This window comes from Juglans regia, chromosome 8, assembly GCF_001411555.2.
Source record: "Juglans regia cultivar Chandler chromosome 8, Walnut 2.0, whole genome shotgun sequence".
Classification (NCBI taxonomy): Eukaryota; Viridiplantae; Streptophyta; class Magnoliopsida; order Fagales; family Juglandaceae; genus Juglans; species Juglans regia.
In genome coordinates, this window is record NC_049908.1 from 30247194 (window position 1) to 30269252 (window position 22059).

At 39.7% G+C, this 22059-nt stretch overlaps 1 protein-coding gene and 1 non-coding gene across 3 annotated transcripts in view; both read right to left on the reverse strand.

The window, feature by feature from the left end:
- LOC109004516 (probable disease resistance protein At4g27220) overlaps window positions 1-22059 on the reverse strand; it is a 963953-nt gene that overhangs the window by 804600 nt on the left and 137294 nt on the right. The gene's annotated exons all lie outside the window — the stretch shown is intronic.
- Window positions 11384-11491, reverse strand: LOC118349357. Its single transcript, XR_004802327.1, has one exon. It is a non-coding gene; the product is annotated as a small nucleolar RNA R71 (small nucleolar RNA).

Genomic DNA, 22059 nt, shown 5'->3' on the forward strand with positions numbered 1-22059 from the left:
AAATGATTGTAATTTTTCAATATAATAATGTTATTTGATGTAAAACTTTACTGATGTAATTTTTTTAATAGAAACACAATAAATGAAATTGGACAAATTAATTGGAGGTGTAATGGAGTTGGAGAACAAGAGTAAGGAGGACGCTACACTTCCTTCTTCAAGTTCTAAATTTGTCTAGATTTGTTTGTTTATCATATTTGGGATTGTAACATTAATATTTTACAATGTGTGTTCATCATATTTGAGATTGTAACTTTAATATTATTACAATGTGTGTTTATCATATTTGTGTAATTGTGTTTTTATCATATTTGGTATTGTTGGGGTTTTAATATCAGTATTTTTATTGTTTGGATTGTAATTTTGTACTTGTAGTTAGTTTTTTATTTTTTATAGATATTTTTTATATTTTAATATTTATATAAAATCAATTAGGCCAAACGGGTTGAAACATGTCTGATCAACCCATTAACGTAAACAGGTTAAAGTGGGTCGGGTCGGGTCGGGTCGGGTCAATCTATTTCGTATTCAGTAATGGGTCAAAACAAGTAGCGTTGTGTCGACCAGTTTTCTTAATGGCTCGTGTTAGGGCTTGAAATTTTGACACGAAATTCTTAACGGGTCTTGTTCGTGTTGACACATTAAGTATAATGTATATGTCTTGACCCGATTTGTTAACACGATTTAATACTCCTATCCTTGCGTCCCCCCTCCCCTCCCTTTTCTTCTTCTCAGATTGAATTTCTCTCAGACTTTCTCTCACTTCTCTCACACACAGCCGCCGCCGCTAGACTCTCCTCTCTCACGCCACGCAGCCTCTCCCTTTAACAACCGTCGACGTCTATTCTGAACGATCGAAACCAACCTCCTTCCCTTTCCCTCTCCTCAGTCAACCTTTCCTCCGTCTCTCATCTCACCACCCATGGATAAATCTGGTACTTCAAGTAGTTTATTATGTTGGGTTTTGTCTTGTGGGTTTTTTGGTGTCTGGCGATAACAAGCTTGTCCATTTTTTAGGAGGTTGACTTGGTTTCTCTATATGCATGAGCTTGATTTGGTTTTGGAGTGGGTTGATCTTTGATTTTTATTGGGACTAATTTATTTTTTAGAGTTGATTTGTTGTGAACTTGTGAATTAATTTGTGATGTAGCACGTAGGGATAGAAGTAGAAACCATCGAGCTAAAAAACCGACCCCCAAGCTTATCATGTCAAAATTTCAAACTCTAACATGACCCATTAACATAACGGGTTGACACAACACTACATGTTTTGACCTGTTAGTGAATACTACGAAATAGGTTAACACAGCACGACCTGACTCGTTTCAACCCATTTATGTAAATGCATTGAACAGATCTGAAATTAACTCGTTTATGTAAATGAGTTGAACAGACTCGAAATTAATCCGTTTGACCTAATTAAGTTTAGCATCATTTTATATAAATGTTATAATCACAATATCTATAAAAAAAATATAAAACTAATTATAAGTCCAAAATTACAATCCAAACAATAAAAATATCGAAATTAAAATTTCAACAATTTTACTTTTAGGTATAAAGATGTAATTGTAACTTTAACTTTCTTAACGAATCATAACGGGTTGACCTGTTATCAACCCTTTAAGCAATCATGTCTTAACCGGTCAACCTGTTTTGACTCGAATCCGTTAAGACTAAATACAAACTCGTTATTATCGTGTCGTGTTCGTATTAGGTTAACGGATCGTGTCACATATTACCACCCCTAGTAAAATGAATATTTTCTTTATTCTCATTTGCAAACAAATTATAGTCATTGGGAATGTCTATTTATATTTTCAAAGACCATCTGTGTGGCAATTAGAATAAGATCTCATTAGGAAATCATTTTAGTTGGTCATTCTATTATTTAAGGTTAATAACAACAAGAAAAGATCTTGCAAATTTTAAAGTTTCTCATAATTCTTTCCTAAATATCACTTCAACACAAACACTTTTTAATTTCAAATTTTAACTTTTTCATCTAATCGTTGCTTAATCATTATAACTTTTTCAAATTTCCAAACAAAATACAAAAAAATAATACAATTTTTTCAAATTTCAAAATAAAAATCATATTAAAAAAACTATATTTTAACTGTATAATATTTTTATTCAAAATTTTCTCTCTTATTTCCCAAAACCCAATAAAAAATCTATTGACAAAGTATTTTACTACTATTTGCAAAACTTTTATCTTATCTTATTCCCCAAGTATCTTCTAAGAGGGATTATGGATCTAAACTGAAAAGAAAAAAAAGTTGGCTGAATTGGAACAATTCTAAGAAAAAGTAGAATATATCATCTCCATAGTAAGCATCAAGTCAAGAAGTTATAATGTCACTAAGTTATGCAATATACAATTCATGCTCAAACAACACCACTCTTAGAAGTCATGGAACCAAATACAGCTCTCAAGAACCTCAAGCGATGAACTTGGTGCTTGGAAACACAACTGGCTGCCCTATGCAACTTGGGAAGGGTATTCAAACTATTGATGCATAAATTAGCACCAATATGTAGGATGAAAGAAAGAGCCATCCTCAGCCCACGATAGTGGCTTGATGGATGCTCGTGCATTGATACAACGTGCTTGAGTACATACACGACAATAAATAATAAATAAAATATAAATGAGAGAGTGAGAGAGAGAGAGAAACACACACACACACATACAAATTTACACAATTTGGCAGAAAACTTACGTCCATGGGGTGTTTGGAGGGCAAATACACTACAATGGGTTATTTGTATAGTCTTTCATGATCTCTCATATCTCACAGTACAATGGAGGTCGATGACCCCTTTGTCTTGAGAAAATAACTGCTCTAAAGTTTCTTGAGTTGAGGTAGAAGAACCCTTCTGAGAGAGCCGTCCAAAGGTTGTATGATGTCCCCCCCCCTGGGTAGGAAAGCCCCCTCTATTGAGGTCTTAGGGGGTGGCTGGTGAGAAATGTTAGCTTTAAGTCATTTCACAATTGTCCTTTGCGTGCCTGACTTTACTTTCTCCCTCAGCTATTGTCTTGTCTTGTCCTCATTTTCTTTTCCCTCCTGCTTTGATGATGGCTTTTCGGTGGACTGGGCTTGGTCTATCTTGGGCCTGGTATATTTTGGGGTGTTATTTTGGTCCTTAACAGCTCACGATTCTTAATGTTGACTTGTTAAAATGAGATAATCCATGGAAATTGATGGAATATGAATACATGAAACTTGTCCTTGATTTTTCCTTGTTGTGTGATTCAACGGGGATCTCAAAATTGAGACCTTGCTGAGATATATGGATTTCCAGCAAAGGCAGCAAAGGATGTGCCTTTAGGAGGCTTATTTGTGCTTAGGATAGCTAAGTGGATTTTTGGTTGAACGTTTCAATGATCCTCGTGGGATGTCCCTACTTCCATTTTCGTTGCTATTAGCATTAGCAGATTCTTTGCCCTCTTGAGTGTTTTGTTGTTTGAAGGTTAGGGCATGTTCGTCATAGCCTACACTTAGATGGTGAGGGCGTCCGCCGACTCCCTGGATCCATTTAAGGCAGTTGTTGAATCCGTCGACTCGTTCCTTAAGGTAACCCGCTCTAGGTGATTGTAGAGCTTGAAAGCTCATTCCTAAAGGTAAACCGCGTGAGGCGGTTTTAGAACTCAAAAGTTCTTTTCCAAAAGTAACCCGCATAAGGCAATCTTGGAATGTTTTACGCGAGCGGGAGCGGTACTCGGCCAGGCTGTTACGGTGAGAGGCAAGTCTCTATTGTGCTTGTTTTACGGGAGATGTACTCGACCACGTTTCTGTAGAGGAAGCAAAGCTCCACCACACCTCTACAGCAGGACATGTACTCAACCAAGCTTAAGTGGTTTTCACCAAAAGCCAAATAGGTTGTTGTAGTTTAACCATACTAAAAGGTAAAGACTTGCAAACCCAAACTATTTCACAAGGGTATGGTAACACTAGTAAGCTCCTATAAAAATTCACCAGTGTGAGTGTATCGACCACCTGGCTTAGGTTCAGTGGAAGATGGACTTGACCACGCTAGCGAAGATCAACACCCTAAAGAAAGTGGTGTCATATGTGGAGATTTGTCGGGAGATGGACTTGACCACACTGGCGAGGTTCAATGGGAGATGGACTTGACTGCATTGGCGAGGTTCAACGAGATTAAGAAAGTGGTGTTATCTGTGAAGGTTTGGCAGGTGCAAGTGTAGTGATCACTTGGCTTAAGACCACTTGGCTTAGGTTCAGCGAGAGACGGACTCGACTGCACTAGTGAGGATCAACACCATTAAGAAAGTGGTGCCATTTGTGAAGATTCACCAAGTGCAAGTGTTGCGACCACTTGACTTAGGTTCGGCGGGAGACAGACTGAACCGTGCTAGTGAGGATTGACATCCTTAAGAAAGTGGTGTCATCTATGAAGATTCACTAGGTGAGAGTGTAATGACCACTCGGCTTAGGTTCGGCGGGAGATAGACTCGACTACACAGGCGAGGATCAACACCCTTAAGAAAGTGGTGTCATCCGTGAAGATTCTTCAAGTGCGAGTGTAGCCTATGGAGATTCGCTAAGTGTGATTGTAGTGACCACTTGGCTAAGGTTTGAGGGAGAGGCAATAGACCGCGCTGGCGAGGATTGACACCTTTAAGAAAGTGATGTCATATGTGAAGATTTGTCGAGTGAGAGTGTAGCGACCACTTAGCTTAGGTTCGGGAGGAGACAGACTCGATTGCGCTGGCAAGGATTGACACACTTAAGAAAGTGGTGCCATCAGTGGAGATTCATCGGTACAAGTGTAGTGACCACTCGACTATGGTTCGGTGAGAGACAGACTCGACCCCACTGGCGAGGATCGACACCCTTAAAAAAGTGGTGCCATCCACAAAGACTCATCGATGCGTGTAGCGACCGCTCGACTTTGGTTCAACAAGAGACAGACTCAGCCGCGCTAGCAAGGATCAAAACCCTTAAGAAAGTGGTGTCATCTGTGAAGATTCGCTGGTGTGAGTGTAGCGATCACTCAACTTTGTTGAAGGTGATACTCAATCGCGATAAGTGGTAACCCATGTACTTGAGTGGGGTTAGACTAGATGGGAGAGATGCTTGAGGGTAGGCTGACCTGACAGCTCGAGTATTGTTAAACCTGTTGGGAGAGATGTGAGTGTCGCAACCACTCGGCTTTGCTAAAGGGGATGCTCAACCGCACTGAGGGGTAACCCATGTTCTTGAGTGGGGTTAGAAACGACAAGAGATATGCTCAAGCATGTTGGAGGATAGGCTAACCTGACGGTTTGAGTGTGGTTAAACCTAGGAGAGATGCGAGTCGCAACCACTCTGCTTTGTTGAAAGAGATGCTCTATTGCGCTGAGGGGTAACTCATGTGCTCAATTGGGGTTAGACCCGACGAGAGAGATGCGAGTATCGCAACCACTCAACTTTTTCTGAATGAGACGGACTCGACCGCGCTGAAGGGTAACCCATGTGCTCGAGTGGGGTTACACCCAGTGGGAGAGATGCTTGATCATGTTGAGGGTAGGCTAACTTGACATCTCAAGTGTGGTTAAACCAGGTTAAACCAGGGAGGAGAGATGTGAGTGTCGCGACCACTCAGCTTTACTGAAAGAAACAGACTCGGCTGGGAACATATATCGACTACTTGCCCAGCAACAAGCCCTTCAGTCCCAATCAACCTAGCTAGGTCCCCGACGGCACGAACAACCCTCGTGGGAGGCACACCTGCTGTTGACACCACAATGTGCTCGAAAGCGAACGCCAGAAGCGCATCGCCGGCAAGAACTGCAACATCCTTGCCGAAGACCTTGTGGTTGGTGGGCTTTCCTTAGTGGAGATCCTCGTGTTTGAGGGTAGGCTAACCTAATAGCTCGAGTGTGGTTAAACCCAAAGGGAGGAGATGCCAGACCACACTAAAGGGTAACCTATGTTCTCGAGTGGGGTTAGCTAACTACTTAAACGCACTTGGCCCAAGTTATAAGGAGCTCTTGAGCATGAACCGATGCATTGAAAGTAAATACATCCGATAGAACACCCAAAGCCAACATCTGATCTCTAATGGAGAATGCAGCATTACCAAGATCTCCCTGTCTTCCATAGCAATCAATTAAGGCACTTCGATTGTGAGGCTCAAACAATAGCAGCAAATCTGACATGCACTATCTTGGCCAGGAAACCATTTGCTCCATATTGACAGCCCACTCAGTGTGCCTGGTGCTAACTGATAGTGATGTTGTTCGCCTTGCAAGTTGTTGCCCACCATGAGGCTCTCGAGCGGGGAAAGCTTGTGTGTTTCACATTGGAGGTCAAAGACTTTCCCATTGTGGGTTTGTTGCCTGCCACACGGAGTGGTGAATTCCTCAGAGTTGCTCACTGTAGGGGATGTTTGCTCTCCATAGGGGATGGCTACTCGCCATGAAGGGGTAAGATATGATGGGCAAGTAAAGGAGCTTGCCTATCGTGCCCTTTGGGTGGTAGGCTAGTTACTGCAAGCCCATCGCGACTGGTGGGTCATCGCCTGCCATCAGGTAGTGTTCATGGCGGGATTGTTGCCCGCCACTGGGGTGGCAAATTGCCGCACGTGCAAGCCCAACTCTTACCGCCGGTGGTCTCTGTCACTCTTGGCGGGCTTTTGGGTGCCCTTGCTGCCGGTTGTGAGCGTGTAGCTGGTGAATGGTCTACTCGCAAGCTTCCAATGTTTGTAGTGTGCCCATTGTCCAGCCACACCATGTAACTCATGTTACAGTCAAGCTCGAGGATGGCCACTCATGTCGAAGACCACCACGCCGGCAATAGAAATGCTGGCCACGCCGGCAATAGAAATGCTGGCTTGTCAAGTGGTGGAAGTTGGCCGCTTAACTAGTTCACGGTCGTCATTGGAGGTGCAAAACCATGAGGAATTGGCTGGCTTGCCCTCCTAGGGGTGGGCAGCAGGGCCCCACACCCCGCTACTTTGTCCCCCATCCCACTATTTATTTATATATTTTATATAAATATATATATAGTTATACATATTTATAAATATTTGTTATTAGTTTTACTATATATAAATATAGTAATATGTATTAGGTATAGTTTTCACTTAATACTTTATGATATTTTCAAAGCAATACAAGAGTCTCATATTGCTTAAGTAAGACTCTTGTATTGCCATGACCTTCTATATAAAAGCTACATTGGGCTACTTTGTAACTTGCACAAAATATGTACTAACAAATTTAAAACCTATGTTATTACTTTTTAAATTATGGTCATATTTATAAATTTAAATCTACAATTTTGGATAAAAAAAAATGTATTTTTGGTCACTTTTGAGCCAATAAATAATTTATATGCGCTTTGGGCCATGGGCACTATTGGAGTGGGAGGGGATAGGACGGATGAGGGTGGACCGGGGTGGTGCTGAGGGAAAGGGTCGACCCCGCCCCCGTTATCACCTTTAAACACTCCTTTGCCAAGGATCACCTCGCCGGTGAAAGAAAATGTCGGCGAGTCGGGTAGTGGCCGTTGACGGCCTCACTAGCTCACCGACACTTATACTTGGCTCTTCCTGCTAACCATTAGGACACTTGGCGGTGAGGATTTGGTAGAAGGAATTCCACCACCCCTTTATGGCCGTCCAAAATGGTGGCAAGACTCGGACCACCCTCATAAAGAGGTGGTGGGTAGCAAGTCCGCCAGATGAGGGTTTTGCACCTCACGTACAACGTGCACGCCTTACGAGCACAGCAAGAAGGAAACTTTTTTTTACGTGTGATTCAAAACAAACAACAACATCAAGGATAATTTGTTTTTCTAAAAAAAAATTGACCTACTATCACAATCCACGAACAGAAGCCCTAGGACTGTCGAGGGAATTTAGTTAAACTGCACTCGACCTAGACTTAGTAGCTGGAGTACCAACATTAAAATCCAATTTTTACTTTATTACCGCATGAAGAAGATCTTCGATAAAACTAGGGATGTTTTGGTCTAGCCATTACATAAATTGTAATGATTATATCCATAACTCTCTCTTTTATTATAATTAGATATATGTTTTTAATTCAATAGTGATATTATGTTATTTTAAGAAACATTTAGGGATAATTTTATATTTTCCAGAGAGAAAATGGAAAATTAAAACTTTTTGGTAATTTGAGAGTGATTGTTAACATTAATAATTTAAGAAATGACTAATTGACTTATAATTTGAGAGAAATTTTTTATTTTTCTAAAATATTTTATATGACATCGGTAATTTACTCGCATTATAAAGTTTATAAAAATTGCACAATAGTGATGGAAATAAATTACGGATATGTCGGATATAAACTAATTGGGTCAAGCACATTGGAAGCTCAAAAATAAAAGGAAGAGATAAGATAAATAAGAGTAAAGCTAAAAGGTTGACTCAGATTAAAAAATGTGAATGTGACATAGGCATGTACGACTTAGCCATTTTAAAGAAGGAACGAGACCTGTATAAAAGGAGGAAACCTCTACAAACATGGGGCATCTGGCAATTCTATAAGGATAGACTCTTTACTACCTTTCTGCAACTCATAAAGCTCTCTCTTTTTAGAAGTGAAGTTTCTGTATTTGACTATCTTTTTTATTTTCATTGGCGCTAGTAGATTTCTTGCCCTCTTGGAGTGACTTCACTTTGATGTTATTGTTTTGGTATTAAAGTTTAAGTGTGTTTGTTGTAACTTGCGCTAAGTGGTCAGGGAACTCATTGATCCTCTGGGTCCATCCCAGGCAATTGTTGGGTCTATCTCAGGCAATTGTTGAGCCCATCCACTCTTTCCCGAAGGTAACACACAAGAGGCTATTATAAAGCTCAGTGGCTTGTTCTCGGAGGTGACCCCTTAGCTTTAGTTATGGCGGAGGCGTAAATGTGCCTTGCTCAATTGCGCTATTGTGACGGAGGCGTATATGTGCCTTGCTTGTCGGAGCCTTGCTTGCATGCTTCTAGGCTTGGCTGTTACAACAAAGGTGTATATCTACCTCGTTTACTATGGGAGGAGGCGTGCTCAACAACTATGGTCACTAAGGTCGTGTTAGCCTTGGTCGCTGCAATATGGTTGCCAAAGTCGTTTTAACCTTGCGGTCGTGGGTTTGAATCCCACAGATGGCGCCAAACTATTGATACATTTTTTTGACATGGCTGGAGCCCAATAATATGGTTGAATGACCCACGATAAACGTTGATACGGTGCTTAGATGCTCATTCATAAAATAAATAATAAATAATGCTTATAAATATAAATAAAGAGACACAAAAAATTACGTGGTTCAACATAAAAGTCTACATCCACAGATCGTTTAGTGGTGAAATCCACTATATAGAATGATTTTACAGGTTCTCATGATCTTTTATAACTTTCAATACAATGGAAAAAATAGAGTTGAAGAGAAGTTGAAGAAGAAGATTTCCTTCTATAGAAGGAACCCCCCATGAGTTGTAGAGCATTTTCTTATAAAGTTGCTAGATGTCCCACGTATATGGTGGTTCCCTCATTTTATAAAGGTCTACTTTATTCTTTAGAATAGGTGAGTCATAGTTACCTTATGTCATTTTCATATTTTTGAATCTAAGTCAACCTATTTTGATTGTATCTCTTTCTTGTTTTATTGTTCCTTTTATTCTTAATAATGAACTTCCAATAGACTGAACCCAGATTTTTACATTCAACGGGATATATAGACTATGACATGCCATATAAATTTATAATAAATGGATTAATAGTACTCACGAGTACTCTTGCCTTTAAAAAGAAAAGAGTCACGGGTGATGCCACTTCCTTGTCTACTTGATATAAATCACTCCAAAGGTCTCTTTTATGTATCTTCACTTTTTATATTTGTGAAATGAGCTTTGCTACACAACCTTCACCACACTCCACACTCTATAGTATTTTTAATTTTTTTAATTTTTAAATTTTTTTTTGAGTTTATTCTTTTTAAATTATTTCAAATTTTCTATTAATTATTTATATAATAAATATTTGATAAAAGAAAAAAATAATAAAAATTAAAAATAATGTAGAGTGTAGAGTGTTAAGATATTGTGAATATTTTTTGTTGTGAAATATAATGGCCAACTTTAATCGAGTTATGTTTGAGCCGGAAGTTTTATCGTTGCCAATTTAGATCCTTTTGTGTGTTGGTGTCAGCCTATTTTTTTTTTAAGTTAAATTTTTAGTTAAAAAAAAAGCATATTAGTTAGAAAAATTTTATTCAACATTTTCACATATTTCATTTTTATTTTATTTTATTTTCTTATCAAATATATGATGTATAGATCATGAGTAGAAGAATTCAATAAATTTAAAAAAAATAAAAAAAATATAATATAATGTGTAATATGTAGAAATCATAAATAACAAAACTCGTTCAATTATATTACATTTAGTTTCTACGAATCCTTCGTTAGATTATCTATTAGTTTGACTAAATTATTAAAATAATATATTTTTAACTTTTTAGATTTATTTAATTTTATTAGTTTAGATATCCTATATTCATATTTTCGAAATCTACTAGTTATTATTGTTATTTTTAATGTTTTATATTTGTTATTTTATCTCATCGCTTTTTATGTAACGACGTCTATGTTTATAACGGTAGCTTTTATCTAACGATCATTTCTTTCTGACCGTCTAATTTATCTAATGATCATTTTCATCCAATCGTCTTTTTTATCCCACTTTCGTCCTTACTTAGTTTGAGTGTAATCAAATTTTGACACCATTGCTCAAAAGACAGTGAATGAAACGATACAAATAATTTATTTCAATAGTTTGTAAAAGTGATAACTTCGTTCCCTTTTTTAACTTGTTACATTTTTTTTCTTTCTTTTCGTATTATTTTAAATTTTTAGTATTTTTTTTAACTTGCATGCACATATATAGAGACATATTGGATAGATTTTCTTGTAGGCCTGTGCTAGAGTCAGAATCAATTTTTTTTAAATCTTTCATTTGACAATCCATCTAGTCCCGAAGAAATGAGTGAACACGAAGATCAACCCACTATAACCCTTCAGGATTACCTTCACCCTACACACACAGTCACATCATCATGCATCATGTTTCTAGCCAACACTCGTCAACTTGATTTTAAAACAGGGATCATACAACTAGTTCCCACCTTTCATGGTTTTGAGAATGAAAATCCTTATTTACACATTAGGGAGTTTGAGAAGTAGTTGTGACTTTTCATAGTCATAATGCTACAAATGATGTTGTGAGATTTAAGTTTTTTCATTTCTCTTTGAATGATAGAACAAAGAGCTGGTTGTACTCACTAAGACCACGATCCATAGGATCATGGAGTGAGATGACACATGTATTCTTTAACAAATATTTTTTCCAACATAAGACCAATGCTTCGAAGAGGCAGATCTCCATATTTGCACAAAAGGATAGTGAGACTTTGTATCAGGCTTGAGAGAGGTTTAAGGAGTTGTTCAGTATGTGTCCTCATTATGGGTATGAGAACTGGCGCTTAGTTAGTGATTTCTACGAGGGACTTACATCTAGAGCGTCAAGTCATAGAAATGATGTGTAATGGTGAATTTTTGTAGAAAAATCCAGATGAGGCTATAAAATATCTCAATGAACTTGGTGAAAAAGCTCCAGCAACCTGCACAACCACCTAGAGCTTACCCTACACCGTATCATGCATATTCTTCTTCTAGGAATCCCTTAAAAGATACTTTACATGCTTTTATTGAGACACATGGTAAAACTAGTCAAAAGTTCGAATCTTTGATTACGTAGGTTGTTGAAGAAAACAAGGAAGTTGAAGATGAACAACGGAATGATAGTGCCAAGTTGCTCAAGGAAGCCGAGGTAATCAAGAGCCCAGTTAAGTTACCATTTCCTCTAGCTTTAAAATATGGTATGCGAACTTTGGATTCTAGCAATGAAATCTTGGAGAACCTCATGCAGGTAAAGATCAATTTTCCTCTTTTGCATGTTATTAAACAAGTTTATACTTATGCAAAAGTTCTCAAGAATTTGTGTACAGTTAAGAGGAAGCAACATGTTAAGAAGACGACATTTCTAACAGAACAAGTTAGTGCTCTTATTGAGTAGTGAATTCCTCCTAAGTATAAGGATCTAGGTTGTCCAACCATTGTATATAATATTGGGAATCATGAGTTTGGGCAAGCGTTGCTAGATTTAGGAGCTAGTGTAAATTTAATGTCTTATTCCATTTATTTGCAGCTAAGTTTGGGAGAAATCAAACCAACTACAGTAATATTGCAATTGGCTGACTGTTAAGTCAAAGTACCACGGGGTGTAGTGGATGGTGTTTTGATTCAAATTGACAAATTTTATTATCCTGTTGATTTATTAATCCTAGACACTACTTCTATTGTTGACTCGAATTCTAAAATCTCCTTAATCTTAGGTAGATCTTTTCTCGCTATTGCTAATACCCTTATTAATTACAAGAATGGTCTAATGAAACTCTCTTTTGGGAATATGATTCTAGAGGTGAATATTTTTCACATTGAAAAACAGACAAAAGATGATGATGAGTGCCACCCCACGTACATGATTGACGCACTCATAGACAAGGGAGTTCACACAACTCATGATTTTGATCCTCTTGAATATTTTCTTGTTAATTCTGAGTTTGATACTACTAGCGATTCTTATGATATTGTTGATATTTGTGCTATTTTTTATGAAACTCAGGATTATGGCACATGAGCTTGGTAACTGAAATTTGAGGAGTTGCCTAAGAAAAGTGAAAAACAGATTCCTTCAAGTGTGGAAACACCAAGAGTTGACTTAAAACTTTTGCCTAAAGGTTTAAAACATGTCTTCCTTGATCCAGGTGATACTTTTCCTGTTATTATCTCATCTGAATTGTCTGAATCTCAAGGTGAGCAGTTAATTCGAACCTTAAATGAGCATAAGTCAGCCATAGAGGAAAGAACTAGCCATCGTAGAGACCCTCAACACAGACTTAATCCCACAATGAAAGAAATGGTAAAAAAATGAAGTGTTAAAACTGTTAGATGCTGGAATTATATATCATATTGCTAACAGTAAATGGGTGAGTCCTACACAGGCTGTCTCCAAGAACTCAGGTGTTACTGTTGTGAAAAATGAATTGGGAGAGTTAGTACCTACAAAACTTGTGACTGGGTGGCGGATATGTATTGATTACAAAAAATTGAATGCTGCTACCCAAAAAGACCATTTTTCACTCCTTTTTATTGATCAAATCCTTGAGCGTGTAGCTGGTCACCCATTTTATTGTTTTTTGGTTGGTTATTCTGATTATTATCAAATTGAAATTGCATTAGAAGACTAGGATAAAACCACTTTCACTTGTCCTTTCGGTATTTATACTTTTCGTAGAATGCCATTTGGATTGTGTAATGCCCCTGCTACTTTTCAACACTGCATGATGAGCATTTTTAGTAACATGGTTGAAAATTGCATGGAAGTTTTTATGGATGACTTGATTTTTTTGGAACTTCTTTTGATGCATGCTTGCTGAATTTAAAAAAAGTGTTGACTTGTTGTGAGGAAAAGGAACTGGCTTTGAATTGGGAAAAATGCCACTTTATGATACCTTCAGGTATTGTCCTAGGGCATATTATTTCTTCTAAGGGGATAGAGGTTGATCAATCTAAGATTGAATTAATTTCTAAGTTACCTACACGTAGAGCAATTGCAAGCAAGATGTCCCATTTGTCCGCATCTAAAACACTGAATCCCTGTCGGACGGCACTCGCCTTCATGAGACCTATTGCATTTATCACATATTGGAGCTCACCCTCCCATATGTACAGCAGCGAGCATTTGAGGTTGGGTTCCAGTCCTTGTAGAAAACTTATGTGCTGACCCGGAACTATTTCCTTCCCCAAATGCTCTTCTCTTTTGGCCAGTCGGAGAGCCAATATGATCAACAAACGCTTGTTTTACAATTGCAGCTACCTCAACTAGCTGAGGGAAGGTCGGGATTTGCAAACACGTGACCTGTCTACAGATCTCTCGCCGTAGACACTATTAAAAACGCTCGATTATCATTTCTTCAGTAGCAATTAAGTGCGTTGCAAACTTCCCAAGTTCCATAAATTTTCGGGTGCATTGCTATACCGTCATCTCCCATTGTACAAGATTGTTAAATTCTCGGGTTTTTTGTCACCACACAGTGTTCGAAAAGAAGCGATCATTGAACTCCTTTTTAAAATGCGACCAAGATATCGCTGCAAATGATCCCAATTCTATCTCAAGAAGCTCCCGCTTGGTCCCCCACCAAGCAGCTACGTCACCTTGCAGTAGGTAACTTGCGTATAACACTTTCTGGGCTTCAGTACACCCACAGATCTCGAATGTCTTCTCGAGATCATTGATCCATCTTCCAGCACGTAGTGGATCCTCTTGACTAGAAAAAACGAGGGTTCTATGAGCTAAAAAGCGCTCATACGGACATCCAATCTGCTGCTCCCTCTATTGCGTATTGAAATTCTGTTGAAGAAATTTGGTTGTACGAGTTAAGGCCCTAGCCATGGCGAGATTCCCATAACTACGAGACAACTCGTCCTCAGGTTCAGGATGTGGCATTCTTGGTCATTCCATCTTTATGCTAAAATGCATTTTTTAACCCCCGATATTTAATTTAAATAAACAATTTTAAAATACAAGAAAATTGTTCTAGTACTGCACCTAGGTATTTTTATGGTTTTACCCAGAGCTGAACTGCTCTGATACCACTTGTGGTACTCTCGACCCCCATGTATTATTTTAGTAGAGCTCGTGACACCGGGATGATGAACACATGGATCACGCACCCTAACAACAAGTGCACAGAGTGTGTACAATATGCAATAAGTGTACAATATAATAATTGAAGCGAAAAATGAAAAGGCACTCTTATTAAGTACCAAAAAGTTCAAAAACAATAAAATATCTTTTACAAGAGTTATACAATCATCCGACAGATAAATTAAAGAAAACAACATAACATAAGGGAAACAAATCCCATATCACTTAACAACATATCAGCAAGTCATGCCTCTAGCGGAACCAGTCGTTCAGGCTCATAATCAGTCTCTGCATCAAAGTCTACGATTCCATAAGACGGAACCATATGGTAAAACACCACAATGAGATTATGACATCTCAACTAGTAATCAACCAAATAGACATCTAATTGAAAAACACATTAATACAACCAACACATCCACATACGGTCAAACATGAAGGAACAAATCCACATTTTTTTTTTCCAAAAAGACACATTTAATCACTCACGCCAAAAATCCCATTTGGCCTAAACATATCCATTATTTTATTATGCATGCACCACGGTCTCTCCTATGGACCATTCACACACCCTGGCTCTCATTGTCACACCATGGGTAATGTCCATGCAAATGATTTCATAATGAGCGATGCCCAGTTCCGCGCTTGGCGCATACATAGTCAAGCATCCTTTAACCCCGCCAGCAAGAGGCCATGTAATCGATACGAGAGCGTTACCATCTCGTCCGTTCTCATCGTCGTCCGGAAACAACTTAGGGGGCATCACACCAGTCTGTTACGCTCCTGGGTGACCAGAGGAGCTCCATCGAGATAATGCCCCATCTCGACTTGGGGTCGTGACATACACGCACCCACAATTTTATAATACAAACAGACAACATGACTTCATAGCACAATTATTTATAAAATGATAAATGTGCATGATAAAAAGATATTGGATGACATAGTAAATAATATCAAAATAAATATGAATACACAGTTTCACAACCAACTACACTCGTAATCCCATCCTCCAATTCGGCCCAAGACCCAAAGTCAACTATATATTAATTCTAACACTTCAGCGGCTCAAGGCTCATCTCAAACCAACAGACTGCAAATAATGTCAATTATAATAATGCTATTCTAAACCTCATAGGTCGCATTGAAAACTCACTTACAACATAGTCAAGAAATTTCTAGAAGATCGCGCGTGTGGAGGTGTTGCCCAAGGTGGCGGCGCATGGCGGAGCTCACAGTGGAGCAGTGCCAAAAAGAGCTCCTAACTCTTGGGTTCGGCTATTTTATGGGTTGTGATAAATGGGTGGCTCTCAGGGTTGGTTGCTCAACCACATGAAAGTGACTACGTGCGGTGGTTCGTGGTGGTGCACGGCGGCGCACACGACAAAAGGCCTTAAAGGCTACAGAACAAAGATCAAAAGGAGATGAAAATATTAATTGGAAAATTATTTGAGGGAAACAATGGCCTATTTATAGGCCGAAATGGAGGTTCGGTTTGTAGATGAATATTGCGGCTCACATACAGTGGATGAGACGTGTGGTGGTGTATGTTGCGTGGTGTAGCGGCGGATTGATAGCAGTTAAGGGAAGCACTACTGATCGACATGGGGACAATATGGAAGCTCGAGATGGAGGTGGTTGTGGCTAGTGATGAGAAAAAGTTGAAAAATGTGGCCATGGTTGATTGGAGGAAGCAGCAGCGTCGACAACATGTGGAGGAGGAAGAACTCAGAAGAAAGAAGAAAAGAAGAAGAAAAAATGTGATGTGCTGCACATGAGGGAAAGAGATTGAACCCTAGGTTCCTCTTAAAACAACGCCATTTCCTTCAAGGGGCTAGGTTTTCCCTACTTCCGCATGGGCTGGGCCCCCCTATATCACATAGATTGGGCCCTTTATTACACACACAACCCAAATAACACACACAGCCTATTAGAAAAATAAAACACTAAAATTTCACTACACACAATCCCAACTTCAAAAGAATAGAAAGAATATAAAATAAAACAATAAAAATAATTTTATCAATATTGTTAACAAAATAAAGCTACCAATAATATAAATATAATCAAAATAAAAGATCAATAATAATAGGTAAATAATGCACAAATTAGGGATCTCACAAGTTAGCTCCCAACATAGAGGAAGAAATGGCATAAACAAAAAATGGGGCTATGTGCCGGCTGAAGGATTGGAGGAATCACCTGCCGCCAAGGAAGACACAAAAGGATAGAAGGTTGTGTTGACTAAAGGAGTGGAAGAAATGCCAAATGCCTTCAAGCAAGGATTGGGCTCCCTAACATCAGCACAAAGGAAGGTATACCCTGTTTGCTCGGCGAAAGTAACTAGTGAGCCAACTGGAGAAGGTGGCATAGGATCCCCTCTAAGACCAACGAAGGGGTTACAAGTTGATCCTCTTGTTGCTCGGTGGAACTGTGCATTTCCTCGCTGAGGGTAACACCAAGCAAAAAGAAAAAGATGGGCGAGGATAATACAACGTCCCCATTTAAGATAGAGGGAGTGGGGACTCACGAGCAAAAGATGCCATCAATTCCCTTGCAGTATCAGCAGTTTCCTCACCAAAGGCAGCAACTGGAGCAGATGAGCGGGAATTGACCAAAGCCTCATTTTCCACGGCCATAGCCACAGTCTCATGGACAACGGGGCCTGCTTTTCCCCTCCAATTTCCATAATCTCGAACAAGCCCCCTTCCAAAGGAGATTCAAACTTTTCAAATAGGGCTTTTGGGAGAGAGCCGAGGACGTCCGGGATCTAATTGAAAAAAGGAAGCTTCTAATGCCGAGTCCAAGTCTTGGGACTCTCCCTTTTTCAATGACCTCCGTGAGGTGGTCAAGGGGTGCTGATGAGAGAAGTGGTTGATATTTTCTATAGCCATTGCATGAAGGGGCAACAACCGACTAAGGGCATCTTGAGCCCCCATTTGGACGTGGCGAGTGTGTAATCAACCCAGTTAAAGAAATAGTAATATTGACAGTAAAAGAGAATCAAGAACAAAGAAAATGATGATAATAGCTACGCCTTGGGGTATTCGAGGTCCCCAATTCCTCCTAAATGAAATACAAACTGTTTCCAAGATAATTTTCCAGATCCCCTCCTCGGTGCCATTTCTGGCTTACATATGGATGTAGCCCATGACTAAAAGAACTAATGAAAATGCAACACGTGGAAAGTAAATAGAATGGACATAACAGATTGCAACAACTATTATTCTAAACAGCAAGCTATAGACGACTTGTAGTTTAGCTTCCCTTCTTGGCCCTTCAAAATGGTGCAGTTGTTTAATTGGGAATCATAACAAATCCCCTGCCTTTAAAGAACCTTGTCCTCAAGGTTGCGATATTGATGCAACTCTATAATATTGAAGAGCACATGCAGATTGCTAGTGATGATTTTCTTGTCACAAACAAGGCGCATAACCCAACTGTTAAATCTCCTTGCAATGCCTGAAAGTTAACCAAATAGTGACTGGAAGCTTATCCTGTTCTTGCTATTGGCTAAAACAACACATATAGCAACCTGAGACTTGAAGATAATTGCTGAACCGCCCTTTTTGGATCCCTTGGCAACAACCATCTTTGCAACACTAGATCCACATCCATTAAATGACCAACCATGGCATGAACACTGCAAGTTGTCACCTTCATCAATCCACCCTTCTGCAAATACCTTGGTCTCAAGTGTCGAGAAAATAAAAGTGAACCTGGCACTCAACATTTCTACCACCTCCTTTCCCTTTCCTCTATCAAATGGCCACAAGATTTGTTTCTTTACCTTGTGGTACTTCCAGATTTTTAGCAGATTTATTCCTTCCCACCTCAGAACATCCCCAAGTGTCAATATTGGAAACAATTGAGGTGCACTAATCATTGTTCCAACCACTTGTAATCCAGAGCTTGCTTCAGCTTTAGTATCAACACAACTCATCGTGTGAAGATCTTCCTCATCCTTTATCACCACAATTAAGATTGAGAATATGACATTATCAGAGTGTAACACTCTCTCAATCAACTCATCAGACATGTTAAAGACAAACCGATAATTTTTTAAATAATCTCGTAGCAAAGAGTCTATCATTTCCATAAGGCAATCCCACAATATAATAGTAATCTGCTTACTACTTCGCAGGATATTTGTGGCGCCCCCGACCCCCATGTAGAGAAAACACGGGAATCGAGACGCCGGGATGAAGACAACACGGTCACACATCCCAACGAAGTGCCAGTGTGTGTACATACAACGGTGTACAACAACAACGCAGCGGATTAGTCAACTAAGTACCAGAATTTAAATACAAGTAAACATCAGTAAAGATTTAAAAGCAGTTATACAGTCATCCAAAATAAAGTTAACACATGTCCCAAAATACAAAGGGTAAAATAAAATAACAATAACCAGTGATCCCAGATCACTCCTCGGGCGGAGCCGTCTCCTCAGGCTCACCCTCCTCCTCCTCATCTGCATCAAAATCTGCGTTACCACAGAATGGTACCGCAGGTAAGTATAACCCAAAATAATCTCAGGAATAAAATGCATTTAATACAACTAACATGCATGCATATGAAGAAATATATATTTTTCTCAAAATATCATTTTCCCCGAAAATGATAATTTTCCAACACACGCCAAAAATCTCATTTGGCCCAAAAATACTCCGTAAAACATTTTCCCAGAAAATGAGTCCATTTTTAGTGTATGCACCATGATCTCCCCTATGGGTCATCCGCACACCCTGGCTTTGTAGCGATGCCCACTTACGCGCCCAACACGTTCGTGGGTACATCCACTACACAACGAGCGATGCCCAGTTCCGCGCCCAGCGCGTACATGGCCAGACATCCTCTAGTCCCCGCCAGCAGAAGGACCACGGAGTCGGCACGAATCACTCGTCCGATCCCATTGTCGCCCAGCGACAATCCAGGGGACGTTACTCAGTTTATTCCGCTCCCGAGTAACCAGAGGAGCTCCACCGAGATAATGCCCCATCTCGGCTTGGGGTTCGTGATACACACGCACCCAACAAATCATTCACATGAAAACCCAGTTTTCATAAACACATGAACATGAATGCAATACACGAAAACCCAGTTTTCCTTTACAAACATGAACATGCATGAAATGCACATGTACCAACACAAATCCACATTCCTCAATAACCAATAACCAATCCAATCAAACCAACCCAAACAACTCCAATCATAAATCCATCCGACCCCCGTACTCCTCGGACTCAGTCCGGCATGCCAAAAAAATACAGTGAAATGCGTTAGTGCAAAAATACATAAAATTCATGAGAACTCTTTGGAGAAATACTTACAGTGCAATAAAGCAATTTCCGAAGGATCACGAAGCTGAAAAAGGCGACGTCTGAGCAACACCACAGTGTAAAATACACTGTGGCCGTGGGTCACAAATACCCACTTTTCAACGGAGACAAACGAAGACCCCAAAATGATAGGGTAGGGCCTAGAGAGGTCGGTGAAGCCAATGGTGGTGGTGGTTTGCCGTGGATGACGGCGCAAAGGGTGGTTTTAGGCCAAAAATGCCGAAATCGGAGATGGACTTGGTGGGGCTTCACCGGTGACGGATCGGAGCCGGGGTTGGGTCCAAAGGGTTGCCAAGAGGTCGGGGATGAAGTGGTAGGAAGATGGTGGCCAATGGCGGTGCGACGGCGGCGCAACGGCGGAAAGAGTGCCGCGGCTTCGTGGGCTTCGTGGGGGCTAACGGTGGCACGAACGGCGGTGATATTGGTGGGGTAGGACGGCCGGCAGCTGAGGAATGCAAGGGACCGGACGGTGTCGACCACCACCGACGGACGGCGGCGGGCTGGGGTGGAGGCCGAAGTCGCACGGGGAGAGAGAGAGAGTCCGTGCGCGGGAGAAGAAATAAGCCGAAGGAAAATAAGGGAAAAAGAGAAAAAGGAAGGAAAAGAAAAGGAGAGGAAAGAAAAGGAGGGAAAAAGAAATGAGGTCCAATCCTCATAACTTGGGTCACGAAAATGATCCAACGGAAATGATTTTAAAACCACAAATTAAATAAAATAATTTAAACGTAATGGTAAAGTCAAATTGAAATAATTAAATCTCACAGTAATTAAATAAATATTAAAAGTAATTTAAATGCATAACAATAAATAAATATTAAGAAAGCACATAAAAATAATTTTCAACAAATTAAAAATCCTAAAAATAACCCAATTAAAAATCCAATAATTTTAAAATAAGAGAATAAATTTTGAATCCATAAAAATAATTCATTCAGTAAAAATACACTAAAATACGGGGTGTTACAATATTGACCAAGCTTTGATCATACTTAAAATTTTTTTTAAACATATCGTGCAACCCCCCAATTATCATAGGTCTCTTCAGCGTTCCCCTCCCAGCACAAAAAATGCGTCTATGCATTTTATCGAGCATGTTGAGTGCAAAATTCGCCCAATCATGCATACCTTGGATTGCTTTGGTCAAATACCAGTCAGTATAAGTAGACCAAATTCGGTAGTTACGAAAGGAAGGTATGAACACTATAGTAGCATAGCAAGCTCCCAAAATATATAATACCTAAAGCACACCACTGGTTGAAGAATTAACATCTGGGTTTTGCTGGTTCTTATCATAGAATAAAGACCTCGCTGTGGCTTCTTGCTCAAGAAGGGTCGCCAGTGGAGAACTCCTTGATACATTAATGTCTGAAAATAGTTTCTCCATCCAATCCTCTAAGAAACACCTTTTCTCTTCCAACAGAGTTCGGCTTTTTATTTTCAACATCTTCTTTGGAGGAGCTGGAGGCAGATATTTTGAAGGAAATGCCTTTTTGACTTTAGAAAAAAGCTTTAAAAAATCGTTAAATCTGGTGATCCCTTCTGGCAAAGGTATACCAACTTGAATTATGTAAAACACCACAGGATCTGAACCTCCTGATTCGGAGAGGAAAATCCAAGAAGGGATTGAGATGCAGTAACTCCAACCAATATGGAAATCAAGTGGCCAGATAGTGTCACGGCCATCCTGAAGTAATATTCCTGATAGCAATCCCGGATGAGAGAACGTCTCCTCTGCTTGCTTCTGAGGCAACATTGTCTCCGTTTTTCTCCAAAGGCAACATCTAAATCCTGGTAGATCTTGGTTTGCAGCATACTCAACAGAAAAATGGTTGGATGTTAAGTCGTTGTTGGCGGCAGTGGGAGGTGGCTCAGCAAAGTAAAGGAAGATGGAGTTGTGGTTTAGGCTTTTTGTTGCATTCTCGTGAC